The sequence below is a fragment of the Macaca mulatta genome, chromosome 20 (genome assembly GCF_049350105.2).
Source record: "Macaca mulatta isolate MMU2019108-1 chromosome 20, T2T-MMU8v2.0, whole genome shotgun sequence".
Taxonomy (NCBI): Eukaryota; Metazoa; Chordata; class Mammalia; order Primates; family Cercopithecidae; genus Macaca; species Macaca mulatta.
The window spans coordinates 5038319-5052466 of record NC_133425.1 but is presented as its reverse complement, the minus strand read 5'-3'; the positions used below and the strand labels follow the sequence as shown (position 1 = coordinate 5052466).

Genomic DNA, 14148 nt, shown 5'->3' with positions numbered 1-14148 from the left:
TTCTTTTATAGGCAAATTCCAACATCTCTGTCATCTCCATCTGTTTCATTTGCAGTCTTTTGTTTGTTTAAATATAGAATTCCTGGTTATGTGTCACATCTTCCTGCTCCTTGGCATGTTCAGTACTTTTAGACTGTGCAGTGGACATGGTGGATAACATTGCTGAATATGGGTTTTATTGTCCTTTAATAGTGTGTTTTGTTCTGGCAGGCACTTAATTACTCAGATCAGTTTGATTCTCTCAAAGCTTGTTTTTATACTTACTTAGGACAGGTCTTGAAGCCCTGTTCCTTAGACATGGTCTTTTTTGGGGTCTCAGTTTAATTCCTGGGGTGTTCAGCAAGATCTTGAAACTCTGGCTGATCAGAACTTCTTTGTCTCTAGCGCTGTGCGACCTCTGGAATCTGTTCAATTCAGAATTCCTTTGTAGTCCTGCATGCTTAGTCACACCTTCAGTAAGCCCTAGGAGGTGTTGGTGATGTGATTGTTGTGTGTGGTTGCACTGGGAGATACTCTCCATTTTAATGGTGTGAACATAACATTATGGTATATAACGGTTGTCCCGTAGTGACTGTGTATTTCACACTTTAAACGTTATCTCTCATCTTCTGAATCGTCTGAGGATTAAGTTCAGTGTAGAAACTTGGGAAGTGCCACATCTAACATTCTTAATGTAAATGGGTCTAAATCATAACTTCAAGGATCAACTTTTCCAAAATATTTTTGCTGTATTTTAAAAAGAGTTACATTTATACAAATTACCAGAGACAGTAATTTGCTGTCCATCTGTCATCAAGTTAAAATATCTAAGGGTTTTTATTTTGATTACCATGTTTTTTTTTTTTTTCATTTTTCAAAATTATATATATGACTATAGCATAAAATTTCAGTGTGATCCCGGTATGAGCAAGGATAACAATTACTATATTTATTCTTCCTGAATTACAGTAAGAGGAAGAGCAGAAAAGGACATGCCTATTGTATTGGGCATTGTGCTGGGTGCTTTGCAAACATGATCTTGCTTCATCTCATTTTTAATAATCCTGTGAGGTGGGTGCCATATGTCTTTTATAACAAGGAGTAAAATATTCTGAACCACTTTCCTGCCTATCCAGAAAATTATTCAAGATGACACATGTTTGAAAGTGGTAGACTTTTACTTAAAATCCACCTGTGATTGACTCCAAGTCTGTATTTTTTTTCTACTACATAATTTTGTTTGTAATATAGCTGTATTCAAACTATGGTGGGGAGATACATAAGACCTTATTTTCTGTATGTGGATCAGGTTTTCCCCCATACTCAAAATTTATAGAAAGATAACCTGGAGAGTGAGTCTAATTTCCCAGGACTATTTTTGTCAAATGAAAGAATGTACGCTTATTCGTTTCTAGAAACATACTCTTATATGCTGTAAACTTTGCCTGTGGTCTTATGGGGCTATGGCTCTTAATCCGAAATACTAATTCAGCCAAGCAATTTTTGTAAGACCCATAAAGAAGTCAGCTTCGGCCAGGCGCGGTGGCTCACGCCTGTAATCCCAGCACTTTGAGAGGCTGAGGCAGTGGATCACCTGAGGTCACAAGTTCGAGACCAGCCTGACCAACATGGAGAAACCTCATCTCTACTAAAAATAAAAAATTAGCCGGGTGTGGTGGCACATGCCTGTAATCTGAGCTACTCAGGAGGCTGAGGCAGGAGAATAGTTTGAACCCAGGAGGCAGAGGTTGCTGCCCAGGAGCTGAGGTTGTGCCATTGCACTCCAGCCTGGGTGACAGAGCGAGAGACTCTGTCTCAAAAACAAAACAAACCAAAAAAAGAAGTTAGGTTTTCTGGCTAGAAAAATGTACTTTGGCCTATGTGCAAGAGGCCAGCATAATTAATTTTCTTAAACATTATTTTTTAAAGTGATCTTGGCAAGGTGCAATGCCTCATACCTGCAATTCCAACACTTTGGGAGGTTGCGATAGGAGGATTGCTTGAGCCAAGGAAGTTGAGACCAGTGTGGGCAGCACAGTGAGACTCCATCTCTACAAAACATTTTAAAGGTTAGCTGGGTGTGATGGCACGTGCCTGTAGTCCCAGCTACTCAGGAGGCTGAGGTACGAAGATCACTTGAGCTCAGGAGGCCAGGGCTGTAGTGAGCCGTGATTGCACCACTGTACTCCAGCTTGGGCGACGGTGTAAGACCCTGTCTCTAAAAAAATAAAAAGTAACCGGGCATGGTGGCTCACACCTGTAATCCTAGCATTTTGGGAAGCCGAGGTGGGTGGATCATGAGGTCAGGAGTTCAAGACCATCCTGGCTAACACGGTGAAACCCCATCTCTACTAAAAATACAAAAAATTAGCAGGGCGTGGTGGCAGGCGCCTGTAGTCCCAGCTACTCGGGAGGCTGAGGCAGGAGAATCTCGTGAACCTGGCAGGGGGAGGTTGCAGTGAGCTGAGATTGTGCCACTGCACTCCAGCCTGGGCAACAGAGCGAGACTCCGTCTCAATCAATCAATCAATAAAATAAAAAGTAAGAAAGATCACTTTTTGAAAAATATTTTTCTTCAATTACAGTAGCAGAGAAAGGTTTGATTTTTATGTTCTGAGTGTTTAAAATTTTCAACACAATAATCCCAGCACTTTGGGAGGCCGAGACGGGCGGATCACGAGGTCAGGAGATCGAGACCATCCTGGCTAACACCGTGAAACCCCGTCTCTACTAAAAATACAAAAAACTAGCCGGGCGAGGTGGCGGGCGCCTGTAGTCCCAGCTACTCCGGAGGCTGAGGCAGGAGAATGGCGTAAACCCGGGAGGCGGAGCTTGCAGTGAGCTGAGATCCGGCCACTGCACTCCAGCCCGGGCTACAGAGCAAGACTCCGTCTCAAAAAAAAAAAAAAAAAAAAAATTTTTCAACACAAGAAAAAGGATAGTATAACCAACACCTGTGTTTTTGTTAGAATTAATGCCTGTTGATATTTATCACATTTCCTTCATAGTCTTTTTTTTTTCTTTTCATTTTTTAAGTAGACTTAAATTTTTTTTAGAGAGATGGGTCTTCATATTATGTTGCCCAAGCAGTGACCGTTCACAGGCGTGATTATAGTGTACTATAGCCTTGAATTCCTGGGTTCAAGCGATCCTCAAACCTCAGCTTTCTGAGTAGATGAAACTACAGGTAGTGCAACTGACTGAGTAGACTCTATGTTGAGAACAGTTTTAGATTTACAGAAAAATTGAAAGAGAGTACAACAGGGTTCTATATCTCCTCCCCACTGGCCACGCACTTTCCTGTTGTTAGCGTCTCACCTTTCCTGTGTTTGTCAGAAGTAATGAACCAATATTGATGCCTGTGATTAACTGAAGTCCACACTTTAATCAGATTTCCTTAAATTTTCCCTAATGTCCTTCTGTTTTAGGATCCCATCCATGATACCCCATTACTTTTCATCATGCTGTCTCCTTAGGCGCCTCTTGGTTGTGACGTTTTCTCAGACTTTCCTTGGTTTTTAATGACCTTGACAGTTTTGAGGAGAACCAGTCAGGTGTGTTATAGGATGCGGCTCTGTACAGATTTGTCTGATGTTTTTCTCATGGTGAGACTGGGCTTATGGGCTTTTGAAAGGAAGATCATAGCAGCCAAGGGCCATTTTCACGTCACTTTAAGGGCACATCCTGTCTTGGTGACTTACTACTATGGTTGATGCTGCCCATAGCCACCTGGCTGAGATCGTGCCTCTCAGTTTTCTCCACCATAATGCTCCTTTTCCTTCCTCCATGCCATCCTCTTTGGAAGGAGTCACTATGTTTAAGGGTAGGGGGTTTATACTCTACCTTCTTTAAGGCAAAGTGTCTACATAATTTATTTGGACTTCTTCCATGTGGGAGATCTGTCTCTTCATAGTTTTTTACTAAATGAAATCAACTTTAACAGTAAAAATGAAAGTGTCTTTTACGTGATATGTATTCATCTTGCTTCCTCCCCCCCCCCACCGTCCTGAGACTGGGTCTGGCTCTGTCACCCAGGCTGGAGTGCAGTGATGTTATCTTGGCTCACTGCAACCTCTGCCTCCGGGGCACAAGCAATCCTCCCACCCCAGCCTCCCAAGGGACTATAGGTGCATGCTACTGCACCCGGCTTTCTTTTTTTTTGTAGAGATGGGGTTTTGCCATGTGGCCTAGGCCGTTCTCAAACTCCTGAGCTCAAGCAGTTCACCTGCCTCAGACTCCCAAAGTGCTAGGATTACAGGCGTAAGCCACCACACCTAGCCTCATCTTGCTTTTTTAAGAACCATATTAAAATTCATACATATAGATTTGATTCATTTATTCTAACCTGTTCATATGATTATGAATTCTTCCTTGTAGTTTTTTCTATTACAGTTTTCTCTATGCTTTTGAAGATACACAATGACATTTTAATGAAAACTGTGTCTCTTATAAGAGGTTCAAATGGTGTGGCTGAATCTCAGAAACAAGAGATTTTCTCTTAGTAATTTTTAAAATAAAGGCAAAGTTACTCATAAGTTAGGCTTCCCCCAAGCATCTTTAATCATCTTTGATTATTTGATAAAAAATGCCTTCTAACTGTGTGTAGATCTCATTTTCTTTTTTGTTGTCCGAAGAGGACTGAATCCCTTTTCTGAGTGCTCTGCTGAGGCAAGTGTCCAGAGCCCTCCACTTAGAGCTAGGAACTGAATGTCAGTGACATTTTCTTGTCAGGAAGTGTAAATACTTATCAACTAATAGCAATTCCAAGGCCATACTTCCATAGATATACATCTTTATAATTATTACATATTTTTGGATAAGAATGTGGCACTGTGGTTTGTGGCTTTCAGAAAATGGCACATGGTCTGAAGTAGTGTGATTGCAGGGATTGCATTTTTATTTACTAAATAAAAATTCAATGCCCTTAGCAGTGAGTCATATTATTCATTTCATGTTTTTCTACCAAGTAATGAAGAATGAAATGGAAAACAAGCCATCTGAAATCCTTCCTAGAACAAAGCAAGAGATAGATAATACTGAGAAATGCCAACTTTAGACATTGTCTTGCAATTATTGATTTTAAATTATTGTAGTAAGGATGCATACCTGTTTTCAGTACTGTACAAAATCTGTTCATTTTATAGAGTCCTATCTCATGTTAGAGATTTTCTGTGCTCTATTTTTGGAAAGAGATCTTAAAGCCACCTCAAGATTGCACAGTGCTTTTTGGTTTTCAGAGCATTTTCCCGTGTGCTGTCCCATTTAAACAAGAAACCGGAACTTAGAGTGGCCCTGTGTAAATGGCAAACAGGAGTGTATATATTAGTGATGAGTGGGCACACTGTTGAGGCATAGGGAGTGATTGGGCATAGAGACTGGGGACAGTCCAAGGAGGGGACGGAGTGTGTTTTCTCCCCTAAAAACCTGGCACATTTTGCTTAGAGAGTTACTCTACAACAGGAGTCACTGGCCTGCTTGGCAGTTGTAGTCTCCAAGTTGTCCAGGTGTGATTCAGCCTAGGTGTGCTGCCGCCGCGTGTGGGCTCAGTGAGGCAAAGGCGTGTGGGGATGGGAGTGGCCAGAGGTGGGAGTCACTCTTGACTTGAGTCTGTCAGGATTTGAGTGGAGAGATCAGAGCAGTGTTTGTTCCTGTCTGTCGATGTTATGAGTGATGCTCTTCTGAGACAGTGCTTGCCTTTTGTGACTAACCATCAGCATGAATAACCAGCTCTCTCCTGAGCTTTCCAGTTTCCGTGTTCATTTTAATTAACACGTTAGCTCTGTCAGTTAACCCCCAGCCAGATGGCTGCACAACTTACCATTTTTTTGTGGACATTTAGATTATTTGATTAGAGATAAACTTTGAAACTGCAAGATTTGTGGCTATCCAGGCCCCTCCCGGAGGTGTTTCACCCCATTCTTGTTCATGGCGAGGTTGCAGGGGCATAGCCGCCATCGACTGTGGCCGTTACCATTTAGCTCGCCTTTGTAGGCCCAGCTCTTGACCCCCTTGCTGGCCTCCCAGTCAGGACCCCTCTCCCTCTTCAAACTCCATTTAGCAGTCAATGTTGGTGGCACCTGTTAACAGCACATGTCTGATTTCCTTGTGGCTTGTGTCTCTTACCTTTGGCTTGGGAGAACATGGCCCTGTGTGCGTCACCACTGCACAGTATCTCCCTTCTGGAAGACCTTAACACACTTTGCATTCCTAGATAAGTGTGTGTGTGTGTGTGTGTGTGTGTGTGTGTGTGTGTGTGTGTGTGTGTTGCCATAGCCTTTTCAACTTCCAGTGTCCTAAAGATAAGAGCATCACTGCTGAAGAGAGCTAGGGGCGGTTTGTGACGTGATAGCTGCCTAGTGGTCTTGCTGGAAAGGTCTGCTGCTCAAATAGGCACTGTCTGACTAGAAGTGTGCCTCGCCCTGGAAACTTGGGAACTAAATGCATTCAAGTCCATCCCTCATGCTCCAGTCTCTTGCTTTGAAGATCACCTACTGATGATCTAAATGCTTACTGCTTTATAGATAAGGAAAGCTAAGGGACCAAGAGGTTTGTCCCAGTTACATGGCTGATTGGGGCAGAAACAGGATTAGAAATAGTTTCTCCAGTGACTTTGACCCATTGTTTTTACTTATGCATTAATGTGGACTGCACCCTGGGGAGCCAGCATCTCTAACTGTAAAGACCTGCCAAGGTGTACCAATAGTATTAGGATGCCAGTTTGACTGCTGGCAGTTCTGGAGCAGTTGGGTGACTAACAGTGAAGATACAGGCCTGCATTTCCACTCTTCTTCTAAGTCACATTCTGGTCATGGCTGTGTGTTTGTGTACACAGTGGCTCAATTATGGATCACTATATCCTCGACCTCCTGGGTTCAAGCAGTCCTCCCACCTCAGCCTCCCAAATAGCTGGGACTACAAGCACACGCCATCATACCTGGCTAATTATTTTTTGTAGAGAAGAGGGTTTTGCTTTGTTGCCCAGGTTGGTCTCAGACTCCTGGCCTCAAGCAATCCTCATGCCTGGGAGGATCTTAACCCAAGAAGAGGAGGAATGGTTCTGGAAAGACATTATTCGAATGAAATACACTGAGTGTTGCTAAATACTTTGTTACTAGTCTTCCAATTAGGAGTTATCCTTCCAGGGCAAATGTTCAGACCTGGGGGCTGCACATTTTCTTGAATGCATTCAAAGTTGGCAGCACGTAAGAGTTCCATTGAGGGGGAGGGTGGGCTGCTTACCTGCCCAGGTGCTTTAGATGAGCTCTCCTGTCCCAGGCGCACCCTGGACAGCCAAGTGCTGTCTATGGCACTGTAATCAGTGGTGTATTTCTCCCTACTCTGTATTTGCCAAGTTGATATACTGGAAGGATTCCAGGAGCAAGCGGGTGATAGCAGACAACTGAATGCAGTCATGTCTTTCCATGAAAACTGCTTTTCTTGGCTTTCTTCCAACAATGGTAGGTTGCCAAGAGAAAATGCTTTTGGCTTTACAAATGATCTGGCCATAGTCTGGGTTAGTTCTGGTTCTTTATGTCATTGAAAACAATAAATATTTCTGGCTATTAAATTATTTAGCAAACTTTTGCTCTTGGTGTGCTGAACTGAGTTGTGTTTTTACACCTTATATGAATTTGTGGTTTTACGTGTGTACCAGCTTGTGGAGAAAGATGCTAAAAACTCCAGCTTGAAAAATATGTCAGGTTAGGCTGAAGCCGCATCAAATGGAAGTTTGCTGCTGTGTCGTGGCTGGCTTATGATTGGTAGTTGCATCAGTTTCTTTTTTCATGGGAGTGTTCTTTCATGTTCAGTTCTTCTGTATTTTGGTTTAAATTTCAACCCAAGAATGTTAGGCTAGGGTATTTTGATCATATGTCATTATTGCTTATGATTTACTTTAAGTTTGAAATAAACACCCTGAGTTTATTGTTTTTAAAGTTGTAAAACAATGTAGAGTGAAAACTGGAAACGCCTGTGATTTATCAGGACAATTGGAAAATAATAGCCTCTTCAGAGTATTTCTGCAAATAGCAAATGCATAAGATTGTTGTTGTCACAAGTGTGTCTCTGAAAATGTCTCATAATCAAATGCCAATAATCCCAGCTGGCCTGTCCCTGTCGCCTTATATGTTGGAACCACTCTCCACCATCACACGTTCTCTGAAAAGCATTCCTTTATTTCATTACTGCTTAAGCGTGGTCAGGAAAGAAATCATATGTAGTGTAGAATGATTCCTCCCAAAGCTGTCTCTCATCTCCTCACCCCTGGTACTCACTGTGGCAGCTGCTCATCTTAGTGCTTCGCATATAGGAACTTACTTAGTTCTCACACAACCCTTAGAGGAGGTGCTGTGATCTCCATTTTATAGATGATAAAACTAGGGTGCAGAGAGGTATAAGTAAATCCCTAGCAAGTGGCGGAGCCACCATTCAGATACCCCAGAGCCCACTAGTTGACCACAATGGCATACTGTCTCTATGAATGAAATTGTATTTGTGGCTGTGTTCCAATAAGAAAAATTTTGTTTTTTCGTAAAGAGGCATTGGGCTGACCGCGGGCCGCACTTTGCCACCCTGTTTTCATAGACAGTTCCTGTCTCTGTCCCAGGTACTGGCATGAGGCTGGTGAGCTTGAAGGAGACAGAGTTCCATTAAGCAGGGAGGTGATGAGTCCCCGTGCAAGGGCGAAGTCTCCGTGGGGGCGGTGGGGAGCGCCTGCTGAGTTCTCAGGCTGATTTAGTGTGTCCCTGTGCTTTTCTGGGGACCCTTTCATCACCTATGAAGCGGTAAATTTTAACTAGTCTTACTTCTCCACTTGTCTTTGCAAAGCTTATTTCTGAACATCATATTTTGGTTCCTTTCTGTGTGTTTCTGACCAGCATCAGTGACCTCCGTGGCCAAAGCCCACTTCCTGTGAGTGCTCTGCTGTGTAGTGTGGCTTAAGGCGTGTCTTGAGGCATGAGGAAAACTGCTGAAGTAGTCAGCTGCTGCAAAAACGGACTTATTGGGCTCCTCAGAACCACCTCAAGTCCAGGCACGGTGGCTCACGCCTGTAATCCCAGCCCTTTGGGAGTCCAAGGCGGGTGGATAACTTGAGGTCAGGAGTTCGAGACCAGCCTGGCCAACATGGTGAAACCCCATCACTACTAAAAATACAAAAATTAGCCGGGCGTGGTGGCATGCGCCTGTAGTCCCAGCTACTCAGGTCGTTGAGACGGGAGAATCACTTGAACCAGGGAGGCAGAGGTTACAGTGAGCTGGGATGGTGCCACTACACTCCAGCCTGGGCGACAGAGTGAGACTCTATCAAAAGAAAAAAAAAAAAAAGAAAACCCAAACATCAAACTCGGCACTTGCTGCACTGAGAGTTTCTGATGGCCTGGCCAACTCTAGGTCAAGTTCTGCGTTGCAGTGCATTTCTGGCCATCCTCCTGCCCGACCACCCATTGGTCACACGGTGGCCCCCTCAGGGGCGTACTCATAAGTGGTTATGGTCAATCCCTTCTTGTGAGTGTGCGCTTCAAAAGGACATTAGGAGATGAAAACTCGGGGAGTTTGTCAGAGTGGTGGTTTTTGTGAGTGGTTGATGTCTCTGGAAGTGAGCTATTTGCAAAGGCTCCCATACGCGGCACGGGGTTGTGTGAGATCAGGAACCAGCTTGCCCTTCCCTGAAAATGAAGGACGTGAAGGAAGTTTCCTTCCCCCAAGGACAGGTATTCTTAATCTTTAGGAGATCTTAGAGTGTCCCTCAAAAATGAACATCACACAAAATTGTGGACTGGTGCCCACCCAAGTGCTCCCTCCCCTACCCCCATGGGCTGCCTGGCCCATTGCCTCCTCTCAGTGGAGTTTGGTCTGTGGATGGCAGGAGAGGAGCTATAACCTGTGTTGGCCCTAACTGCAAAGAACGTGTTTCTCTGACCTTGTTCAACAGAAGAGCAAGAAAATGGATGCCTGACTTGCTACTATTGTAGAGACCTGTTCTGTGGAGATACTTCTATTTTGATGATTTCTTCTATAACCTTTCAGTCTAAACCCCTTTTCAGTATCAGGAGTTTTTCTGCTGATATTGAAGGACTTGACCTGACTTTTCTCTCTCCTTAAACCCCTTAATTACTTCTTGGATTTCCGTTTACTAACTTTTTTACGAGACTAGATCTCACTTGAGAGACGGGGAGTTAGGTGAGTAGTAGAGATAATTCTCCTGGCTAGTGAGTGGAGAGAATCTTTCTGGTCTTTCTGAGCCTGGAACTTGTTTTCTTATGAATGTTTTGATAGCTGTCGTATCATTACAAGTAGAAAATGATAGTATTTGTCCCACATTCTGAGGTAAACAGAGGAGGCTGTTGGCAGCCAGAAGTGACCATGGAGGCTGATGGGTCAGTAATTCTGTGTGCAAGTGGAAAGCTCTGGGTAAGAGCATGAGTGGGGCCTTGTACCAAAGCCAGGGTTTTCTTGGCCCAAAGATGTAGCACAGAGGGCCCATTTTATAGCCAGACTAGACTTGTGTATCTCCTGTGATCACACACACACGTTTCACCGTTCCGAAAACCAACTCCGAGGGCCTGTTCTCGTTCTGCCTGACTTTTCAGCATGGGAAGGTAGCTGTCCACTCCAACTAGTAGCTGAGATCCTTGTTTGGCAGTTTTGAAGATAGAAAGGGGACTGTTCCTGCTGCCTCTTCTGACGCCCCCTCCAGCCAGTGCTGACTCTCTTTGTGCCTTGACTTTGGTCACTTGCTCGTGGTTCTTTGACCACCTCCTTCCTGGCTCTACTCCTAGGGGCTGCGTGGCATGGTGGTGCTTTGGCGTGTTCATTCATTTGGGTCCTTCCGCTGCATCCCTGGTATGTTGCAGGGGATACAGAGAATGTTCCAGGAAGGTGAGAAGTTTTATCCTAGTTTTGTGACCACAACAGGTTCAGGATAGATTATTATAAGCATTTATGTGACAGATAATCCTCCAGAGCTGTGTGGTACTTTGTACTTTCCATGGTACCCGTGTCTGCTGGAGTAGATGGAAAGTCATTCTGCCTTTTCCCTCCTCTTTGTTGATGATGGTCACTCACCTACTTGCCACACAGCTCAGGCCCACAGCAGCAGGATTTGATGGATGGGCTGGGCTCAGCACCAGAATTTGCTGTGGGTGCCCCTTTGTATTGTTCTTGGGTTTTGAGCTGAGCTTAAAGAGGAATTTCCTCATCAGAGCTCACGCTGCAGTCATGTTAAGGCTAATCCAGTTTCACCCCCATTCTTTCTTGGGGGCAGTGGTTGGAGTTGGGGACATCTCAGGATCTGGCTTCAATATTTTTCTTATACACAAGGACTGTGGGTTACATATTTTTACTCTCTGAGTGCAGTAATAGAAAACAGAAGTAGGTTCTCAAACAGTTAAATGATTGATACGCTTGGTCACAATGCTTTTTCATGGGAAACCTGGCAAAGTGCTGGAATTACAGGCATGAGCACCTGACCTACCAAATTATTATCAAGTACATGTTGGGACATTTAAAGAAATGTAGATTTTCATTAATTAGAGTTAGACATCTTGATGTTAGTATTTCATTTTGGGCATTGGTCCTAAAAAGTATATGTTAGCCTAGGCTTGGGGACCACAGTGCTCAGTTTGATTAATGGAGAATAGATATAGACTAGGAATTCAGAAATCTAGAATCTCTAGAAGCAAATGGTTTTTATTCATAACTGCAGCCTAGGACCAGTTCATGGCTCTTGAGTTCTGCCAGGAGATGGTTTGGCACCAGGAGGTAGCCTTGCCTGGGCAATGAGCAGTCATACCCTGTGGGAGAACTGACCTCTTTAGCCTGGTTAGTAACTTGCTCTGATAAGGAGAGGCTGGGGCTGGCCCTGGTGCCAGAGATTTGAATCCTAACCTCCTGCATATAACCTGGGTTTTGTTTGTTTTTATCATAGGCTAAGGACGGGATTTTTTCCCCTATTTTTGAGAATTATGTAGATCCCTTTGGGCTGGACGTTCCTTACATACCGTTCATGATCTTTGACTTGCCATGTTCTTTACCTTGTGAGAATCAAGGTAAAAACTTGGTGAGACTATTTCCTTGGCTGTCTTATCTGATGGCCAAGAAGAAAAGGTACAGACACGTTTCCTGATGAAATCTGTCAGAGCGCTTCCAAATACTGGGTTGCCCTTTGAAATTGACCAGTTATGGCCGGGGGTGGTGGCTTATGCCTGTAATCCCAACACTTGGGGAGGCTTGAGGTGCATGGATCACTTGAGGCCAGGAGTTCGAGGCCAGTGTGACCAACATGGCAAAACCCTGTCTCTACTAAAACATACAAAAATTTGCTGGATGTGGTGGCGCCTGCCTGTAAACCCAACTACTTAGGAGGCTGAGACACGAGAATTGCTTGAATCTGGGAGGTGGAGGTTGCAGTGGGCTGAAATCATGCCATTGCGCTCCAGCCTAGGCAACAGAATGAGACTTGTGTCTCAAAAACAAAAACACACACACACACAAAATAAACAACAATGACCAGTTAGAAAAGGGCCCCAGGCCAGGCAAGTATTACCCACCTGATCACACACATACACCTCAAACTCACCCTGGCAGGGCTATCTTAGGAAAATTGTCAAAATATCTGGGAAGTTTTGAAAATAAACTTTGTGAAGCAAGTCAGGTGAACTTTGAGGTCCATGGAACACCTTTCAGAGTGCGCTGGCCTCTTGGTACTGTCCCCTCTTCTCTGGAGCCAGGGTACCTAGGCATTTGGTGTGGAAAGAAGATGGTTACCTGTCCCCTTCCCCACCCCATCAGCTGTCACCCACTTTGGTTTGTCAATGCTGGGCCTAATTAATTAGAAACTTCCAAAAGACGTTGATTTTTGTTGTTGTTGTTTGTCAAATTGGTGGACACAAGGTGCGAGCTCTGTGACAAGTAGGAAATGCATCTACACAACCTCAGAACTGGGCTTGGCTCATAGCAGGCACTTGGTGAATACCAGTTGACTTTGAGGATGAATTGATTGAGGGAAGATGAGTGTATGTGTTCTGTCATATTTTGTCCAAAGTGAGAAATTTAGGAACTGGAAAAAAAAGAAACACTGTATTTTTTGTTGTTGTTCGTGTTCTTGTATTCAAATTCTAGGCTTCCGAGAACAATGTTTCAGCAGTTTTATTATACATAATAAGACAAATTCTGAGAGTAGTAATTGTCCCATGGAATTAATTTAGTGTAGTAGTTTCTGAAAATATAAATTCCTGCTTCAATTAAGTTTCAGATGACAGTTGAAGGAAGCTTCTTACAAATCAAAAATGTGCTTAATATTTATTGAGCTACCATCTTGCCTTGATTAAGTCACTTGAACTCGAAAGTGAGTCTGGTTTGTGGATTTGGTGAAGAATTAGCATCTCAGTTCACTTAAGTAGAGCACCTAGAATGTGATTGCTTTCAAAAAGGTGAGAAATGTCACCTAGGAGGACTACATGTGGAAGGAAATCACCTGTGTATGAAATGCATAGAGCTAGAACTTTCTGGTTTTACTCCTTTAGTTTTTATTTGTGTTTTTGTACGAGCATTTCAGCAGAAAGGGCCAGTTGTGTTGAGTGTTGATTTGTTTATAGCCTAGACTTTTAGAGCTGAAAGAAATAACGCGATCCATCTTATTGAAGACACTCATCTTACAGGCGAGGAGATTGAAGTCCATAGAAGGAATGTAAGTTACCCAGAGTGGACATGCTGGCGTGGCAGTCACCAGGTGAGGCTGATGGAGAGAACTGAGCAATGATTTCTTGACTGGAAACTCACCCCTGGGAGGTTTTCCGTATGTGGGGACCTTTCCCAGTCCATCAAACTGACCACTACACCAGAAATGCAGAACACACAATAGACAGAAGGTGGAATATTAGAGCTTTGCGAAAAAATAAAGACAGGCAGCCCAAGCATCTGGTTTCTTAATTAGCCTTTGTTCCTGCACAGGGAGAAAGGTAGGTACTGGGGTATTGCCATGGCAATTCCTGAATTGACCTGTGGAGGCTGGAACTGGGGGTCATCAGGGAACTTGGCCCACGTCTGTTGATAGAAGGAATCCCAGTTGGTTGCAGGCCCTCACGGAAGCATAGCTGAGGGTTCCTCTTTCCCTATCCTGCCTTTATCTACTATATATTTGATTTCAGTTCACTTTAATTTTATAAAATA

The 14148-nt window shown here is 43.7% G+C and overlaps 1 protein-coding gene across 2 annotated transcripts in view; it reads left to right on the top strand.

Annotated features, from left to right (window-relative positions):
* Positions 1-14148, top strand: part of CREBBP (CREB binding protein) — a 157978-nt gene that overhangs the window by 51852 nt on the left and 91978 nt on the right.